The sequence below is a fragment of the Aedes aegypti genome, unplaced genomic scaffold (assembly GCF_002204515.2).
Source record: "Aedes aegypti strain LVP_AGWG unplaced genomic scaffold, AaegL5.0 Primary Assembly AGWG_AaegL5_hic_scaff_1787_PBJ_arrow, whole genome shotgun sequence".
Lineage (NCBI taxonomy): Eukaryota > Metazoa > Arthropoda > Insecta > Diptera > Culicidae > Aedes > Aedes aegypti.
Window position 1 is genome coordinate 14,071 of NW_018735253.1, and position 18,530 is coordinate 32,600.

At 36.1% G+C, this 18,530-nt stretch overlaps 1 pseudogene; it reads right to left on the minus strand.

Annotated features, from left to right (window-relative positions):
- Positions 1–259: 259 nt before the first annotated feature.
- On the minus strand, positions 260–818 carry LOC5578844 (annotated as a pseudogene).
- Between the last annotated feature and the right edge of the window lie 17,712 nt (positions 819–18,530).

Genomic DNA, 18,530 nt, shown 5'->3' on the forward strand with positions numbered 1-18,530 from the left:
GAACATGGTTTTCCGGCGAAACAAATTAGGTTGATAGGTGAAACGCCTAGATGTTTTGAAATCATGTGGTCGCATTACAGATGAGGTCAAACTAGACGTTAGATGGATTTAAGCAAGGAGAAGGCTTTCGAATAATACTGTTCATCATTGCAACTAGTGAGGTGGAAATGTTAACCAACAGCGTTATTTTTTTTTGGAAGCATCATATTTTGAAGTCTTCTTTCAAATACCAGAAGTATAGTGTAAATTTTTATTCATAGTATTATTTGTCTCGAAACATTATTTGTTTGTCCCCATTTTTCACAGTTTGCACTTGCTCAAATCGGGAAGAACTTTGCCTTACATTTGTTTGTCCATCCGTACCAGGCGCTAAAACCGTGTCGTTTGTAGATTTTTTTTCGCACATGTGAAAGCCTTGCTGATGTCACTTTTCAGGAATTCTAAAAATTCGAAACAACATCATGATTATCTAACAGTTATTTCAATTTAACCCCTTCCATTCCCTACAACTCACCCGAACATTTGACCTTACACTCGTTCGAGTCTTTTCTTCTTGTCCTGTGGATCGCACAGTAATCGATCGTTGATCTGGAACAGGCCCCAATCGGTGGATCCATTGCTTGTTGTTGTGCTTCTTGTGGTGTCCATGCTGCTTTCATTCTGCACCAGACAGACCCAGTACGTAGATCTGCTTTGCTGAATCCTTGAGCCAGCAAAGCCTTGGCCAGCGAACCATTTGTCGAACTTTTTTGCTTCGATTGTGGATGCCAGTAGGACAAAAAGTCCTACCATACGATCGGCAACTTTGCGTTTCCCATTCTGATGGTGTTTTGAACACCGATTTTTTCGCACGGACTGTTTGAATCAGTCTTTGGAAACCATGTTTTATATACCTACCGTAACATTGACCAGAGTGCGTTATCTGGCCGAGTTTCACACAGTGTACTAACGGTCCAAAGGCAAAGAACCCAATTGATGCTATTTTATGGACAACTGCTGTTATCGACGAGATTAACTTTGCGGATGTGTTTCGGTAAAACTTAACAATACCCCTCGATGAACTCTAAGCTGTAAATTTTATCGTTAAGAAAGTGCGTTAATACCTACAATAATGATTATTTTAACAATTGCTATCGTAGGGAGCCGGATACTATTATTGGCACTTTTGATTCACTTCGGCAGTGTTTTTTTTTTTGAATGCTACTGAGCTCATATTTGTTCATAATATGCGTCGTATTCAAGTGCTCTTGTTGTAAAGTATCAACCATTCGGTCGAGAAAACCACCCATGCCAAAGCGAATCTTGGAAGTGCCTAAGTAGCTCTGCACGCCTATTGTGTTTAAATTTCAATAAATCGATTCAAAATAGAGTAGAGTTGTACATACGTTTTTGTCTAGAGTTGGTTTGCAATAAGTATGGTAAAGCTAGAGTATCTAAATCAGCATAACTTAAAAATCAAGCAATGATAAAACTATATTGGCGCTTTATGATACAGTTAATATTAATTTTCTTTCCATACAGTAGTCCCACAATTATGAATCATTAAAGGTTTAGCGAAAATTCTAAAAAATATAGCGAAATAAACAATATATTCGAATGCATTCAAACATTAAATGATAAAGTTCGGCATAAATTTACTGTTCATGCACATTGTGCTCATTGAAATAGGTCGATAATATTGAAAATTTTGCATATTTGCACATCGTCGAAAACCACATTTTGTTAATCAGCAAAAAACCTGTCTACAAATATGAATCAATCTGACCAAAGTTTATGAATCAGCTGATTATTTTACTATTTAATGAAACATTCCATTAAAAATTCTACATGTTTGCGAGAACAATACCTCGGACAACATAATTAAGGGATATATAGCGGAACCCCGGTACCAGTGCCGAGAGCTGGGAGATGAAATAAATTAGAAGCTTTACAAAAGATGCTGCATGCATTTTTTAAAAGCAATGATTATAATTATTGTATAAGGCAACATGATTATTTGGATTTACAATAGCGGCTCGAAAGTGACTAGGCATAATTTTTGAAAGTCAAGTCTTGTAACATTTTTTTTTGTCAACCATCCAGCAGTCGCGCAGTTGACCACACCAAGAGCACTACGTTGGAGTTGTATACGAAAAGCGATATTTTTCACTTGTGTTGTTCAAAGTACAATAGACATGACTAATGAGGAGTTAATCAAAATAGCTCAGATGCCCAAAATTGATTTGATTCGAAATATGTAGTATATAAAAATACAATGTTGCTGGTTTCCGCCTAATATTGTCGATGTTACAGAGGACGATTCGATTACGGTCCCAAACCAATGTTTTGCTCTTTTCGAACTTCTATCACATAATTTCATATTGAAAATCTATATAAATAAAAATGGAATGGTGTTTGTATGTCACGAAATGGCTGACGAACGGGTTACCGGATTTGAATGATTCTTTCTCCCTTTTTGTTCGTCAAGGGTTCCGACGTGTTTGTGTGTGTGTTTGTTCACAGGATATTCACCCGAGAAAGTTGAAAAACAAGCGTGAACGGAACTGTCATTATGTATGGGACGATCAATAAGGGTGTTTCAACAGCCTATTTGATGGCAGACGAAATTTTTGCAGGTCCACTAGTTATTTATAATATGAGTAATATATTTGAAAATCATCACGTTCTAGCAGTTTGAACGCCTATTCATAATTGTAAACTGGCGTGTTTTTTTGCCACATTTATAAATCAATTATTTGACGCAAAAAAACTCTGATATTTCGCATTTTTTTTCGTGTAGCTGTTTCTCTTAATCTATCCTCCACGGAGCCCCGGCAGACCGTTATTATGCAAAAAAATTGTCCATCAAATCTGAGTACAGGGCTCGATTCCTTATATTATTCTGCACCTCTGGGGCCAATTTTTTAAATAAATCCCTAGGAGGAATCTCGAGAAATCTTGATATGAAGTTTTTTGACTCATAATTCCAATATAAACCATACTAAAATTACGTAAAAGCACTGAAAAAACCTACAAAAATGCTAATAAAGTTGGCTAAACTGTTCTCAACAAGTATTACAATTGTTACCGTTTGTTAACATTAGAAATGTTTACGACTGAACTTAACTTACTGGAGTAGCTTAATTATGTTTTACATGGCTAAACCAGTAATAATAATAAGAATAATAGAATGAAGTTCAAGACATAACCAGTGGAACACAGCAGACAACAAACGAAACGATCGTGTGGCCAGGGTAGCCAGAAGGTCGATACTAGGAAATGATTCTGATTGGTACAAAGTGTATCAAACTCGTTAAAAAATAAATTGTTATTATAATGTAAATTATGTACTTTTCAACTACAGACACGAATGCACTGAATAGCGTAAAGTGCCTTTAATAAAAAAAAGTCATAAGTTTCAATAAGATATTGATGTTATGTTTGATAAACGTGAATTATTCAATGCTGAATACTATTTGTTTACAGCCTATTTTTCGACTTTCCGACTAAGTGACCCGCCAATCGTATGTGCTTGCATGTGGATACATAAACAGCCTCCAGTTGTGTTGGTGCTGAGACAGTACTTGATGGGGATGTAGTTGAAGTTGTTAAAGAGCCATAGAACATTGTGACCTTTCACGGGTTACGTAATCAGCTTAGGGACCCGCAACTTGGCAAAGGGAAACGACTTTTATACACTATTGCATGATACAGGCTTCTCTGACTTCAATAGATCCAGTCTTCCGTTAGTAACTTCGCCAAAACACCTCACGATCCTTTAATCATACAACACTGAAAAGTGTTTTCAACAATAATGCCAAAAAGAGCAACGATGAATGCAAGCATGCCCAAATCATTGTCAATTTTCCTTGTATAAAAACCTGGCTCTCTAACCTCACTTATTTAAGAACATGGGCAAAGACTATTAAGCGAATAAAATACGGCAAACTTCATTGAGCTGTCCATTTAGTGCGAATGCCGGAATAAAAAAGTTGCTTCAATCAGCGGCCCCGTGGAAGACATCCGCGTAAGTCTATTCTTGATATTGACGTGAGCGTACCAGCGCAACCAAAGCATTCCAGATCGGAAACAAACGTTTAATACTTGCTCTAATCGACTAGAACGTTATCAACATGCCTTACCTTCTAACCATTATTGTGCTACATTTATTCTAAGATCCTTTCTTTTTTCGAAATAACAACATTGTTAATTGTAAATTTACTTGTTTTACCTTTTCAATCGGTTTAACGTAGAAAACAAACAATCAATTAACAATATACACTAGTAAAACTATGGAAAAGAACGGTACTTAAGCCACTCCGGTGAGTTAAATCAGTTGTAAACATTTCTAATTTATAACAACGGTATCTAATTTTATACTTATTAAGAACAGTTTGATCAACTTTTTGAGCGTTTTGTAGTTTTTTCAGTGCTTTTTACGCAATTTTAATATGATTATATTGGAATTTTGAGTCAAAACTTCAAATCAAGATTTATTGCAGATTCCTCCTAGGATTTTTTTTTTAATTCTCCCAGAGGATGCAGAATAATATAAGGAATCCGAGCCCTGTACTCAGATTGATGGACATTTTTTTTTGCATAATAACGGCCTGTGTCCTCTCTTTCGCTAAATTAGATAAATCTATAGTATTTCTTGTTAATGAAGCATGATATAGTGATTCTTCATCCTAAAGCACAAACATATGTTACGAAAAAGAATCCAGTCTCTGTAATAACGCAAAGAGGAGCGACGGTTATTACTTTTGAAAAAATAATGCTGAAATATTATCTGGACCTCATTCTCTCTGTGATGTTTTGTGGCATACTTCTTTATAATTAAGTCTTAAATTTAGCTAATTCATAAATTGTGGGTGATTCAACTGTTTGGGTTACTGTACATAAGCATCCAAATGACGTTCTAGGCCAATATTTTAAGACCGCTTAACCTATCTGTTCTTACTTATGATCTCACCAAATCAGGTATTAATAATAATGATTTATGTTTTCTATTTTTTACAGTCCCCAACGTCAACGTGAAGCTGAGGAAGCCTCGTGCTAGGGCTGCTCAGATGGGAGAAAACCATGAAATGGTGGTCGGATTGTACGGCCAACTGGAGGGAGAAATGGAGCAAGGTAAATTAATTCATAGATGATTTACAATATTAAGCATCCTACCAATGTTACGTCAGCTCTGGTCAAGATTTCAAGGGTTTGACGGTGTCAAATTAGAAGGTGCACCATAATAATATCCGTTTGTGAAACATATCGCCTTCCAATGCTTTGGCACACCTCCATGATTTATCATGAAACGGCTGCTTTCAGATGAAGGGAGGATCTGTTAATTGTTTCGGTATATTGTCAGGTCCTTTTTGAACGGCGGGAATTGCCAGGGCACAGTACTTACTTATAATCCCAGTGCCGGTTGTTGACGTATCAATTCGTTTACACGAGCTGTAGCATCCTTTGCTAATAATTAGCAATGGTGGTTAAGTTTCGAAGCCAACGTGTGATCATCGTTTAATAATATAACATGAGAATAAACACAAGTGTAACAAAAATTACATTTTTTCTTGTCTCAAGGATCAATTTATGTGTCTCTAGTAGATTTGGGGTTGCTGTATCTGATGCCGTTCTCAGATATGTTCCAGCACGTCACAATTTTTAGCTACAGGTCGTCATAGCTGTATAAAACACTATTTTCATTAATATTCACATGAAATTCTAAGTTTGATTTATCAAACTTTTTTATGATCTAATACATCAAGCATGCAATATATGACTAAAACTTTCATTTCAGATAAAATTTGGTTGAAATTGCACGATTAAATTTAGATTAAATCGATTTTTCCAATACGCTTGCAGTCTCCATATTAAATTCTTCGTTTCTATTTCTATTATTTTCTATTATTTTTATTTATTATTTTTCAATTGGTACAATATTTACTTAAGAGCTACATTACAATGTTTCATTTTCTTCCTGAACATACAATCTCCCTTCTCATTTGATAGTTAATAATAGACCTCTGACAGTCTCGTTTCTCTTATATGGTAAAATACAATGCTTTGCGAAACCATCAAAAAATAACTTTTGAACATCGAAAACATTATCAACAAAATAATAATTGTTATACACATAAAGTTTGAATTCTGTGGCAAATTGAGCAAATGAATCGCCATACGAGCTGGCAAACTTGCATGCAAGCTGGCTGAAATAGTTGAATTTTCCGTTTTCAACAGTCAATATCTAAAAATCTAGACGTGCTATGATATTTTTGAAAACGGAAAAGGATTCAGCAATCCTCAATTTAGTAAATAGCTGTATTTTGGTGCTTGAGACGTGTTCCGCAGTTTAAGTGTTTTAAATTAGTGATGCATAGTAACGGTGCTAGTAATTTATTTATTTATTTGTTATTTGTGCTAGTAATGAAATTTGAAGAATGTATGGTGATGCAAATTTGCAAATGGCATTGGAAGTGATTGTGATAGTTTGTTAAAAACACATAGAAAATAATAATAATATGAACCCTACTAATGTTATAACGGCCATATTTCATTTTTTGGTAAAAAAATCGTTGTGGTCTTCTTGGAAATACTACAACAATTCATACGGCGATTTTGTCAGTTTTTTTTTCTATAATTTTCACAGTGATTACTTCGTTTATTACTTCGAAAACTCGCCCACGGATTTTCCCAAAAAATGATCAGGAAACTACCGTAAAGTGCACTGATCCTTCTGAAAAAATATCAGCATACTCATCAGCATCAGCATCAGCATGTCAGCGCATATAGTGACACTTTTCTGGATCATTACGAACTATGAGGACTGAATTTTATCACTTTGAAATTGCGAGTTGCAATGTCAACAAGGTTGCCAAAACGAATGACGAGCTACTTAGCCTTATTAAATTAATTAACTCATTACGCGTGGTAAAGATGGACAAATTATGGGTGAAATTATGAAAAAAATCACGTGCTCGGCTGGGATTGAACCCAGACTCTTGTATGCTAGACGAGCGCTTACCAACTAAGCTACCGAGCCACTTGGTGACCCAATAACTGAGTTGGTTACAAGTTTAGAATTCAAATCCCTACAGACCACGCGGACCCCTTTCAAACCAATATCCATCCATCTCATGTTCCTACACACGCGGAGCGAGCGAGTGCGATTTGTTTAGTGTTGAAACTGTTTGCCTATCTACCTACATCGCTTCCACAACAACTGTATTGTGGAAGAGTAAAGATGTGGAAGGCTATCAACGTGTCGTTCTCACTCAATGACGACATGACTACTACAGAGAGCAGTACACTCTAATAAAACTGACACTTAATTGAGCTATTCGTAATCCAATCCGCATGGTTATTAAATTAATTAACTCATTACGCGTGGTAAAGATGGACAAATTATGGTGAAATATGAAAAAAAATCACGTGCTCGGCTGGGATTTGAACCCAGACTCTTGTATGCTAGACGAGCGCTTACCAACTAGCTACCGAGCCACTGGTGACCCAATAACTGAGTTGGTTACAAGTTTAGAATTCAAATCCCTACAGACCACGCGGACCCCTTTCATAACCAATATCCATCCATCTCATTTCCTACACACGCGGAGCGAGCGAGTGCGATTTGTTTAGTGTGAAACTGTTTGCCTATCGTACCTACATCGCTTCCACAACAACTGTATTGTGGAAGAGTAAAGATGTGGGAAGGCTATCAACGTGTCGTTCTCACTCAAGTGACGACATGACTACTACAGAGAGGCATACACTCTAATATAAACTGACACTTATATTGAGCTATTCGGTAATCCAATCCGCATGGTTATTAAATTAATTAACTCATTACGCGTGGTAAAGATGGACAAATTATGGGTGAAATATGAAAAAAATCCACGTGCTCGGCTGGGATTTGAACCCAGGACTCTTGTATGCTAGACGAGCGCTTTACCAACTAAGCTACCGAGCCACTTGGTGACCCAATAACTGAGTTGGTTACAAGTTTAGAATTCAAATCCCTACAGACACGCGGACCCCTTTCATAACCAATATCCATCCATCTCATGTTCCTACACACGCGGAGCGAGCGAGTGCGATTTGTTTAGGTTGAAACTGTTTGCCTATCGTACCTACATCGCTTCCAACCAACTGTATTGGTATTACTCTTCCACAATACAGTTGTTGTGAAGCGATGTAGGTACGATAGGCAAACAGTTCAACACTAAACAATCGCAACTCGCTCGCTCCGCGTGTGTAGGAACATTGAAGATGGATGGATATTGGTTATGAAAGGGTCCGCGTGGTCTGTAGGGATTTGAATTCTAAACTTGTAACCAAACTCATTATTGGGTTCACCAAGTGGCTCGGTAGCTTAGTTGGTAAAGCGCTCGTCTAGCAACAAGAGTCCTGGGTTCAAATCCCAGAGCACGTGGATTTCATGAATTTCACCCATAATTTGTCCATCTTTACACGCGTAATGAGTTAATTAATTTAATAACATGCGGATTGGATTACCGAATAGCTCAATATAAGTGTCAGTTTAATATTAGATGTACGCCTCTCTGTAGAAGTCAGTTCGTCACTGAGTGAGAACGACACGTTGATAGCCTTCCCATCTTACTCTTCCACATACAGTTGTTGTGGAAGCGAGTAGGTACGATAGGCAAACAGTTTCAACACTAAACAAATCGCACCGCTCGCTCCGCGTGTGTAGGAACATGAGATGGATGGATATGGTTATGAAAGGGGTCCGCGTGGTCTGTAGGGATTGAATTCTAAACTTGTAACCAACTCAGTATTGGGTCACCAAGTGGCCGGTAGCTTAGTTGGTAAAGCGCTCGTCGGAGCATACAAGATCCTGGGTTCAAATCCCAGCGAGCACGTGGATTTTTTTCATAATTCACCATAATTGTCCATCTTTACCACGCGTAAGAGTTAATTAATTAATAACCATGCGGATTGGATACCGAATAGCTCAATATAAGTGTCAGTTATATTAGAGTGTACTGCCTCTCTGTAGTAGTCATGTCGTCTTGAGTGAGAACGACACGATAGCTTCCCACATCTTACTCTTCCACAATACAGTTGTTGGGAAGCGATGAGGTACGATAGGCAAACAGTTCAACACTAAACAAATCGCACTCGCTCGCTCCGCGTTGTAGGAACATGAGATGGATGGATATTGGTTATGAAAGGTCCGCGGGTCTGTAGGGATTTGAATTCTAAACTTGTAACCAACTCAGTTATTGGTCACCAAGTGGCTCGGTAGTTAGTTGGTAAAGCGCTCGTCTAGCATACAAGAAGTCCTGGGTTCAAATCCCAGCCGAGCAGTGGATTTTTTTTCATAATTTCACCCAAATTTGTCCATCTTACCACGCTAATGAGTTAATTAATTTAATAACCAGGCGGATTGGATTACCGAATAGCTCAATATAAGTGTCAGTTTACTTAGCCTTAATAAAATTTAGGTACAGTTACCCGTGGCATGACGGTTAATTGATTTTTAAAGCTTATCGATTCCAAGCAATAATGCGAACTGGTTCTTGTATTGTACCCGGGACGGTTCGCCAAGGGAATGAGCATCCCCTTGAAAAATGCATAATTTTAAAATTTCTTTTTGAAATGACATGCAACCCAAGGTCTAGGAAATGAAGGAATAGGCATGTTATAAGTCAGTGTTATGTTATTGCCCCGATTAGCTCTTACAAATTTCATCGTTTTAGAATGTCGATGTTCGACTGTTACAATGTTCCTTAAAATTAAATCTTACATAATGAATGGATGCTGCCTCACTTGAAAATAATGTTAATTTTATTGCGTCGCAAGTGCGCGGAATTAGGCATTCTTCTGCGCGAAATATGGAAAAGCGTTTAAAAAAATGCGCGGAATTAGGCAATTTCAACGAGTGATCTTTTTCAATAAAATCACAATTGTAAATTATATATTCTTCCAGAAAATCCACAACAGATTTGAAGAAATTTAGAAAAAAAAAATAATTTTCTCGGTCGCCAGGCATTGCAACTAATATGTGATATTGTATATTGTGCTCGGCAAGAAAAATCCACGGAATGCGAATAACTGAAAATGTTGATATACGTCGCAGTGATAACAAAAACCATCAAATGTTTCAGATTTAGCTAATTTGAAACATTCGCGTCCTTGAAGAACGATAAAAATCAAACCTACTTAAATTTTGACGTTGCGTTTGAGTTGCGCGCAGATTACACTGCGGAACACGTTTTTGTTTCAAGCATCAAAATACCACTATTTACTTAATTGAAACGGTTGCTGAATCCATTGCCGTTTTCAAAAATATCATAGCACGTCTAGTTTTTGAGATATTGGCTGTTGAAAATGCAAAATTTGACCATTTCAGCCAACTTGCATGCAAGTTTGCCAGCTTGTAAGGCAATGTATTTGCTTTATTTGCCACACAATTCAAAGTTCATGTGTATAACAATACTTATCAACACACTACGCCAACGTTCTTGGCGCCTTGGGGCAATAGCTATGCTACTTTCAATGTAGTGCGTATGAACCCACACTCATGCTATTTAAATATTCGTTGAATTAGATTTGCTTTTTTTGAATTAGTTGTACGATTTTGATTCAAATGGTCTATCTGTTCAATGAACAGATTGAACAGATTGACCAGACGCCACTGCATTAGATTGTAAATTGGACAAAATATCAATTTATGGTATTGTAGAGCAGGCAAAAAGAGAGGTTGTGACATCTTATGAGTCGCCTCTGAAGAAAATCAATGGTTAAATTCTTGAAGGAGTCCTAAACAAACATTTTAGTGGAATTACTAAAAAAATAATAATTCACTGGCCTGTTAAACCATCTGTTAGGACTTATAGGACTATTAGACGAGTAATATAGGGCATTAGTTCAAAATGTAAAAATGTTTGAAAATCCCATCTCCCATGTCTTCCTTACCATCTGTAGTGGCAATAACCTCCGATTGTTACTGAGGAAGTAGAGTTCGGAAAAACAATCTAAAATCAAGTGTACAATTAATGGATTTGAAGCAAATTAGTATCTGAAATCATGAAGAAATCAGTTGAAAAGTAGCGGGGACGCAGAGCACGAGGTATAGAAAAGAAAGTACTTTTTTGAGCTGACCGATAAATTGGAATCTGCTTCAAGATCAGTTCCCGAAGTCCGAATACCATCCTTACAATAAAATTAGTGTTTTGTGAAATTTTCAGCTTTCTAGGTGGTGATTTAAAGGTGGCCCAAATACATAGTAGGTTTATATGGAAGTTACTATGGAGAAATTTTGAAAAATGTTCCACACGTTAGTACTGTAATCTAAGCTTAAACTTATTATCCCATAGTGAGAACTCATTCTTAAAATCTTAATGAAGCTGAAAATTTCACAAACAATTTTATGGTAAGGATGGTAAGGAAAACATGGGAGATTGAATTCTCAAACATTTTCAAATTAGGAACCGCTCTAATAGAGCATGCCAGCTCTATAGTAGCACGATATTAGCATGCAGGGCTAACTAAACCGTTATTTTGTAAGTTGAGAATACATAGAAGTAGAAGAATCAACGAATTCCTGTAAAAGTTCATAGATAACTTCATTAACAAATTTCTGGAAAAAATGTCTGGATTAAAGCATTCCTAAAAAAAGGTGGCTGATTTCTTAAAGAAATCCAATACAAAAAAAATGAAGAAGTCTTCAATAATAATGTTGGAGGAATAATGATAATGTTGGAATAAAAAATTATTGGATGAAAAAAAATCTTACTAATCTGTAATAGTAGTTTACGGAACAAGTTGCAGAATGATGTAAAAAATCTGTAAAAATCGAGATCTGCAACGAGTTACGTACAACATTTTTTTGCAATTTCGTAGTAGACCACTTAAGGGTATCAGAAATTATATCGGAATGCATTCACCATTATTTTACAATTTCTGAAATATTGTTGTGTAATGATTCATTACGCAACTCAAAACAGTTTCGTAATGAGAAAGCGTTGCGTAATGAATCATTACAGCACTGGTTTCGGTTGCGTAATGACTGTTGTTGCACTGCATACTTCAGTGCAGGACACCTAACAACGATTATCTAAATCACCGCCGATCTAGCAAGAAAAATCTATCTATGACACCTCATTGTTTGTGGAAAATCTTACCACATTTGGTGTCCCCGCATTTGATATTTACGTTTTAAACGCACATGGCGATATCTGAAGAAAACTTTCGACGAACGCCTGAAAATTGTATAAAGTAATACCTTACGTGTCCCGAGTAATTACGAAACAAATGCTCAAAAATACAATCAGACTTAGTTAGAGACTTGGTCGGTCTCTAAAAAGTATCTATTTGTTATAAAAATCTCTTAAGTCTGTTTTCAATTCAAATGGTCTCGAAAGTCACTTTTTTACACTCAATTTTGGTGTAAAATTTAAAAGACTTCAGAGACTTACGCTACCATTTCACAGGTACCATGACCCCACAGTTATGGATCAAATAGTGTGGAGTCCAACCTATAAAATTCAATAAAACGACATGGAAAACGTAAAATTGTAATTGAAAAGCACAAATTGAATCATTTCAATTTGGAACTTCGGTTAGTAAACTGTTTTTAAGTGTAATATTTACATATGATTACATAAAAATAAAAATTGCATCGGTTTCTGAAAACCATATTATGGATCAATTTTCATATTATGGATCAAATTGTACATATTACGATCAGTGCGCAAAATCAAGATTTTTAAACTCAATGCATCTGTATTGCATGATTTGGTGAAAGTTAACAATGTTTCACAATATTACTGCAAAAAATAGCATTGTTAGAGCTGGAAACAAGGTAAAATGCCCTTTTTTTGTGAATTACGCCATTGTAGTAACTGAGGCATGAACTGTTTTCTCTCCACACAAGTTTTCCACCCATTTTTTGTCTGCTAAAAATGAAATTTACCAACCTTGATGTGTATTAGTTATCCTTAGTGCTATTGTCTGAAAAATGTCGAATCCAATGCTTAAAATGGTAGAAATCTACATTCTTTGGTAGTGATCCATAACCGTGGAAACAATCATTTCCTGGTCCATATTATGGATCACTAGTTTGAAGTGCTAATATTCGGTATTTAGAATCAACAATCAAGAAAACTCTTTTCTAAAGATTAATTCACACTAAATCGAAGCGAACGAGCATGTTTTATGCTATAATATATGAATTTTACCACTTGTGGGAGGTTATGAATGCTGACGGCACTTCTTACAGAAAACGACCATATAATGATAGCTGTGTGGTACCAACTAAACATTTGTCAAAAACACCGTTATTAAGCGGTTGAATGTTGTGCTTAACTTTACAAATGCTAGAAGACAAATAGTATAACATGGGAAAAATATCAGTTGTTGTTCTGCACTCGCAAACGTCGGACGCGCCTGATCTAGCAGTGGATGAAATAGTTTGAGACTCAACCGTAGGTAGTTTTTTTTCTCCTACAATTGGTTTTCTTTGTTCGGTTTGCCGTTCGATCTGTTTCATGCATAACGATTCGATATACCGCACGCAATGAGTGAAGGAATGATTTGCAATACGGTTCAATTTGCTTTCCCCCCGGGCACGGCCTAGGCCGTCTTGGGATGAAATTGCCAGATTTCTGAAGCATCTGGACTCTGATGCGAAGGACATGGACACTGTCTACAAAATAGGTGCAAACAAATCGTTTATGCATCAAATACAAGTCTGAAGCAGCTATGCGAGATGCCCTTAAGACGGCATCCAGATGCAATTAAATTTCATTTCACTAATGGAAAGACAGTGGAAGTACGGCATGCTTACAGCGGGAAAAAAGATTCACTATGTTCGGGTGTTCGACATCCCCCCAGAGTTACCGATGAGGAATTGGCATTGGTGATTGGGAAGTTCGGAAGGATTGAACGGATGGTGCGGCGAAAAATTTCCCGCAAATTTAGGAATGGACCACTTGTATACTGGTGTTCGTGGAGTTTTTATGGAGGATGGAAAATGATATCCCCCAAGCGATGGATGTTTTCAAATGGAAAGCAAAGCTGTATTATGATGGACTGAAGGAGAAAAATGCTTTTTTGTGCCAGTGTGAGGGTCATCAAAGGAGTAGCTGTCCAACCAAGAAGCCTGTGGAGAATCGGAAGCAATACTTCTTATGCGGGGGTTGTCCAATTGGGCAGAAGCAGCATTACCAAGAGAAACGGACCAATATCGAGAATGATATTATTGAAATAGTGGAGGAGGAAATTTTGGAAAATCGGACGTGTTGATCAAGTGGATTTGTCACAGGAAGCTCATGCAACGGAAGAGTCGTGTTCATCAAGTTTTCGAAAGCATGTGGAAAGCATGGACGAGGAGCAATTGAGGGGAAATCGACTGAAGCAGCAGAGCAACTTGTTTGGAGAACTTCGGGGAAAATGTTGCCAAATTATCGCAAATGATTGACGAGCTCCCTAGTAAGGAACAGGCGATTCAAAGACGGGCGCAGTTTGCAAAATCAGGCTCTACTGAATTACGACCAAAAAAGACCGCTCGTAAAAGTTCAAAATAATGTATTTTTAACTAAGTTTTAGTTTCAAACATTTCGGCTCTGTAATGCTGTAATGGCGCCTCGAGCCTACCAAATAATGAATATAAAAAAAAAAAAAAATGGGAAAAAATATGTTTTACGTCAACGTTTATGTTTTGAGCGAGTTATCCGATGTTGAACGCCAAAGTGATTCCGTCACTGTGAGTGATCCGTAACTGTCGTGGGCATGGTACTTGAGATTTCTCAGAAAACTTCAGGAATTCTTCTAGTGATTTTCCAGAGAAGTCCACTGGAATAATTTCAGGGAATGGTCCAGAAATTCCTTTAGAAATCCTCTACCTCATTCCTTTCATCAAATCTCCCAGGAATTCGTTAGAAATTTCATTGTTTTTTTTTTTTTCATCATTTGCTCCAAAAATGCTTGACCTGCTAGTAATTTTCTTTGAAAATTTTCCCAGTTACTATCCCAGTATTCTCTCTAGAAGTTTTTCCCCCTATTTCTTGCCAGAGTTTTTTGAAGAAATTCGCTTAGGATTTAATATTTTAACTTTACAAATACTCCTCCAAAAGTTCTTACGCTGAATCTAGCAATTCTTCCAATCATTTTATTCAAATTTTTTCCCCAAAAAAAAAAGGCGATATGCTTCAAAAAATTATCCAGAGATTTTCCAGTAAATCTATGATCAGGGATTCCTCATGAAGTTTACCAATTGTTTCAAAAAATTCTCCGATCATCTAACATATTTTTTTTGGGATTCTGTTCAAAATTTTTCAAGGCATTCTTTCAGAAAATCCAGGAATATTTCTTAAATAATTATCTTGAGAATTTATCTATAAAGTTTTCAAGAAGTCCTGAGGTTTTTAGAGTTTCTGAAGAATTACATCAGAGATTACATACATTAGGACTTCCTTAGGAATTTTCTGGAGGAATTCCTCAAGAAGTCTTAGGAGATTTAGTTGATTTTTCCTGAAGTAAAATCCCTGGTTAAAATCTTTAAACAAATCGTGAACAACAATTTAGGAGAAATTGCTGGTTTAATTCTCAAAGATGTCCTAAACGGAAATCTTAGATGACATTGTATGCAAATCGATGGAAGAGTAGCTACATAAATTCTTGAAGGACTTAAGGGGTTAATGACAAATTTCTGGAATATATGGAAATTCATAAAAAAAATGTGCGAATAGAATCTCTGGGGTAATTTCTAGGATTATCCTTAGAAAGAATCCAGGCAAAATTCTTGAAGTAATTCCTTAGGAAGTCTGTAAAAGGATCACTAAATAAACTACTGAATAAATAACACGGAGTAACACCAGGGGCTGTCCACCATTCACGTAAGACAATTTCGGGGTTTTCAACCCCCGCTCCTTATGATAATTTTTTATATGAAAATCAAATAAATAAATAAATTATGAGGCGCGTAGTAAACCTCAAAAACCCACCACTTAGGGTTTTGTTCTACTTCGTCGTAAGCGCTATTATTTGTCGTATCAAACTTTAAATGTTCCACTACGGCGGATATTCAAACTTACCTGCAACATAAACTCATTATCCAAGTGTAATTTTGTGAAAGCTGTTATGGTTCGTACAATTGTACACTAAAAATGCAATAAAACTACTGTATTTCGGTAAATAACATCAGTTCAATTATACACTTTGCACTTTGCACTTTTTCGCATGGACGAACAAGATTTGAGAGAAATGCTTAGCGATCGACTGAGCCACACCACTTTCCAACACAAGTTTCTTCCCGCCCCCGTGGGTGACTTACTTCGCCGGTCACTTATTTTCACTATGGAAAACCTTCATACTTCTTCACTGAAGGATTTCATTCCAATCACACGCCGTAAAACTTCAATAAATCACCAAATTTTACGAAATTTCCTCAACAATTGAGAATATAAACAAAGTTTAATCCGTCGTACTGAGAAAAAAAAGCTTGTGCGCATTAATGTGTGCGCGACGCTCGACGTAAAAATACGGTTGTGTTGTTTTCGCTGTACTGTGAGCAAATGCCATAATTATACGGTCAAAAGGAACTGTGTTCATATGTTTGGGCTGAATTTTGATGACGAACAAGGAAGGAATGGAGGGAGATGCCCGTAGATCCGATGTGGGGTATTAAGAAATGCGGGCGAACATCAAATCAGTATTTGTGATAACATCAGTTTTGAAATCTCTCTTCTGAACATATTTAAGTTTACAAAATTAAACCAGGATCTTGGTCTTGCAGAGGTGTCCGCAGAATGCTGATTTTTTTAAATTTTGTTTTCAAAAATGTTTCCTTTTTCTGTAAAACTTTTAAAATTATGTTATTCGATTTTTTACTATGGATTGCTTTCTGAATTGTTGAGGAGCCCGAAGTATTTAATAATTGAATACAAAAAAATGAAAAATTATACGGATTCGATTAAGTGAATTTCGCGAAAAATATTCAAACGATTTATCTCAAAATATAAGAGACCTACACAAGTATCTTCAGCATAATTGTCTAAAGTAAACCATTTTGTATTATTAATCGAAAAAGTTGCAATTGCATTGTCCAATACGGTAAGAGACATATTGATCGTATTTGAGTTGAGTATATTAATAAAGCTCTGTTTCTAGCTTTAAAAAAGTTTTTCAATGTTAAAAATTCAATGTTAATAAACTATGTTAGCTAATACAAAAGAATTCATGACGAAAAGAATTATTTTGTATTAGCTAACATAGTTTATTAAAAACATGTCATTTTTTTCGGTCACTTATATCTTTGCTTCCAAACCCCTTTGCTTTGATCATAAAGTTCCCAGAAAAGTATTATCCGTTCTTATAGAAATAGTGATTTAAAGTGAGCTGTTAAAATTAATCATTATAAATCTTGCGACCCGCGACTGATTTTGAAAGAGTTAAGATGGCCCGTGTAATCGGTTAGGCTGAGGACCACTGTTCTAGTAAAACATTTTATTATAGCGTTGATATGTTGTGTTTTAACCACTCAATACATCACAGTGAGACGAATCTGGAAACTGATTGCGACGGAGTTGAAAACGATGCGACGGATTGAGAATACGGTAAGATGCATTTTCTTTGCATTATTTCCAAAAACAGATCAAGATTTACCAAAATGTTTTTGTACAATGCTAAAGCCGTTTTGAGAAAGAATTGTTTGGCATCGGTTTGAATCAGCATCATTCACTGCAATACTGGGAAAATTACAGTTCTCACTGATCAATGCTTAATACGATGGATACTAGCACATCACCCTACGTTATTAAAAAACGGCTCACCACAAGGAAACTTTTGACAAACAACTTAATCAATTTTTTAATTATTTGCAGGAGAAAATAATGAAAAAAAAAATACATACAGTACGAGAAGTAATATTTGTAATGTTACGAGAAATTTCCAAAACAAAAACTCGGAAGGAATATCGTGTTACAGAAATGCTGGATTTCATTTCATGAGCAATTCTTATGAAACTATTATTTTTTCTATTTGGTTATTTTTTATGTTTACTTGATACCTGTTTTTTTTTCATTGGATCTATAAAGTCCCATTTTTTAAACAATTAGTCGCTACCAGCCATAGAGAAATGTTTGATCTGAGTCTGAATAATTCTTATAGAAACATTTATCTTCAGATTTTTGTATAGATTGTTTTTGTTTTGTTGGTCTCTATGTAGTCACTTTTTGGTTCCTGTTCGGTTTCTTTTTGGATTCTTTTTTCAATCATGAAGTTTATAAAGCAGGCTTATTTTGAAGACACTCAGCCGCTACCAGGCGTGTCTTAAATAAATTTATTTGAAATCGATCAGAATTTTTCTCGTGATATGCAAGGTTTTATTCTATATATTTCTTCATGCATTTGACCAAAGTTTCCTTTAGGTATTGTATTGCGGATTTCTTCGACAATTCATACATAAATTCTAATTGAAATTGTTGGAGTATTTCCTATTTTCTGCCTCTGTTTTTTTTCTGTTCCTTTCAAATATGATGTGCCAAAAAATTACTATTTTTAAAAACTTACTCGTTATCGGCTTTGCATAA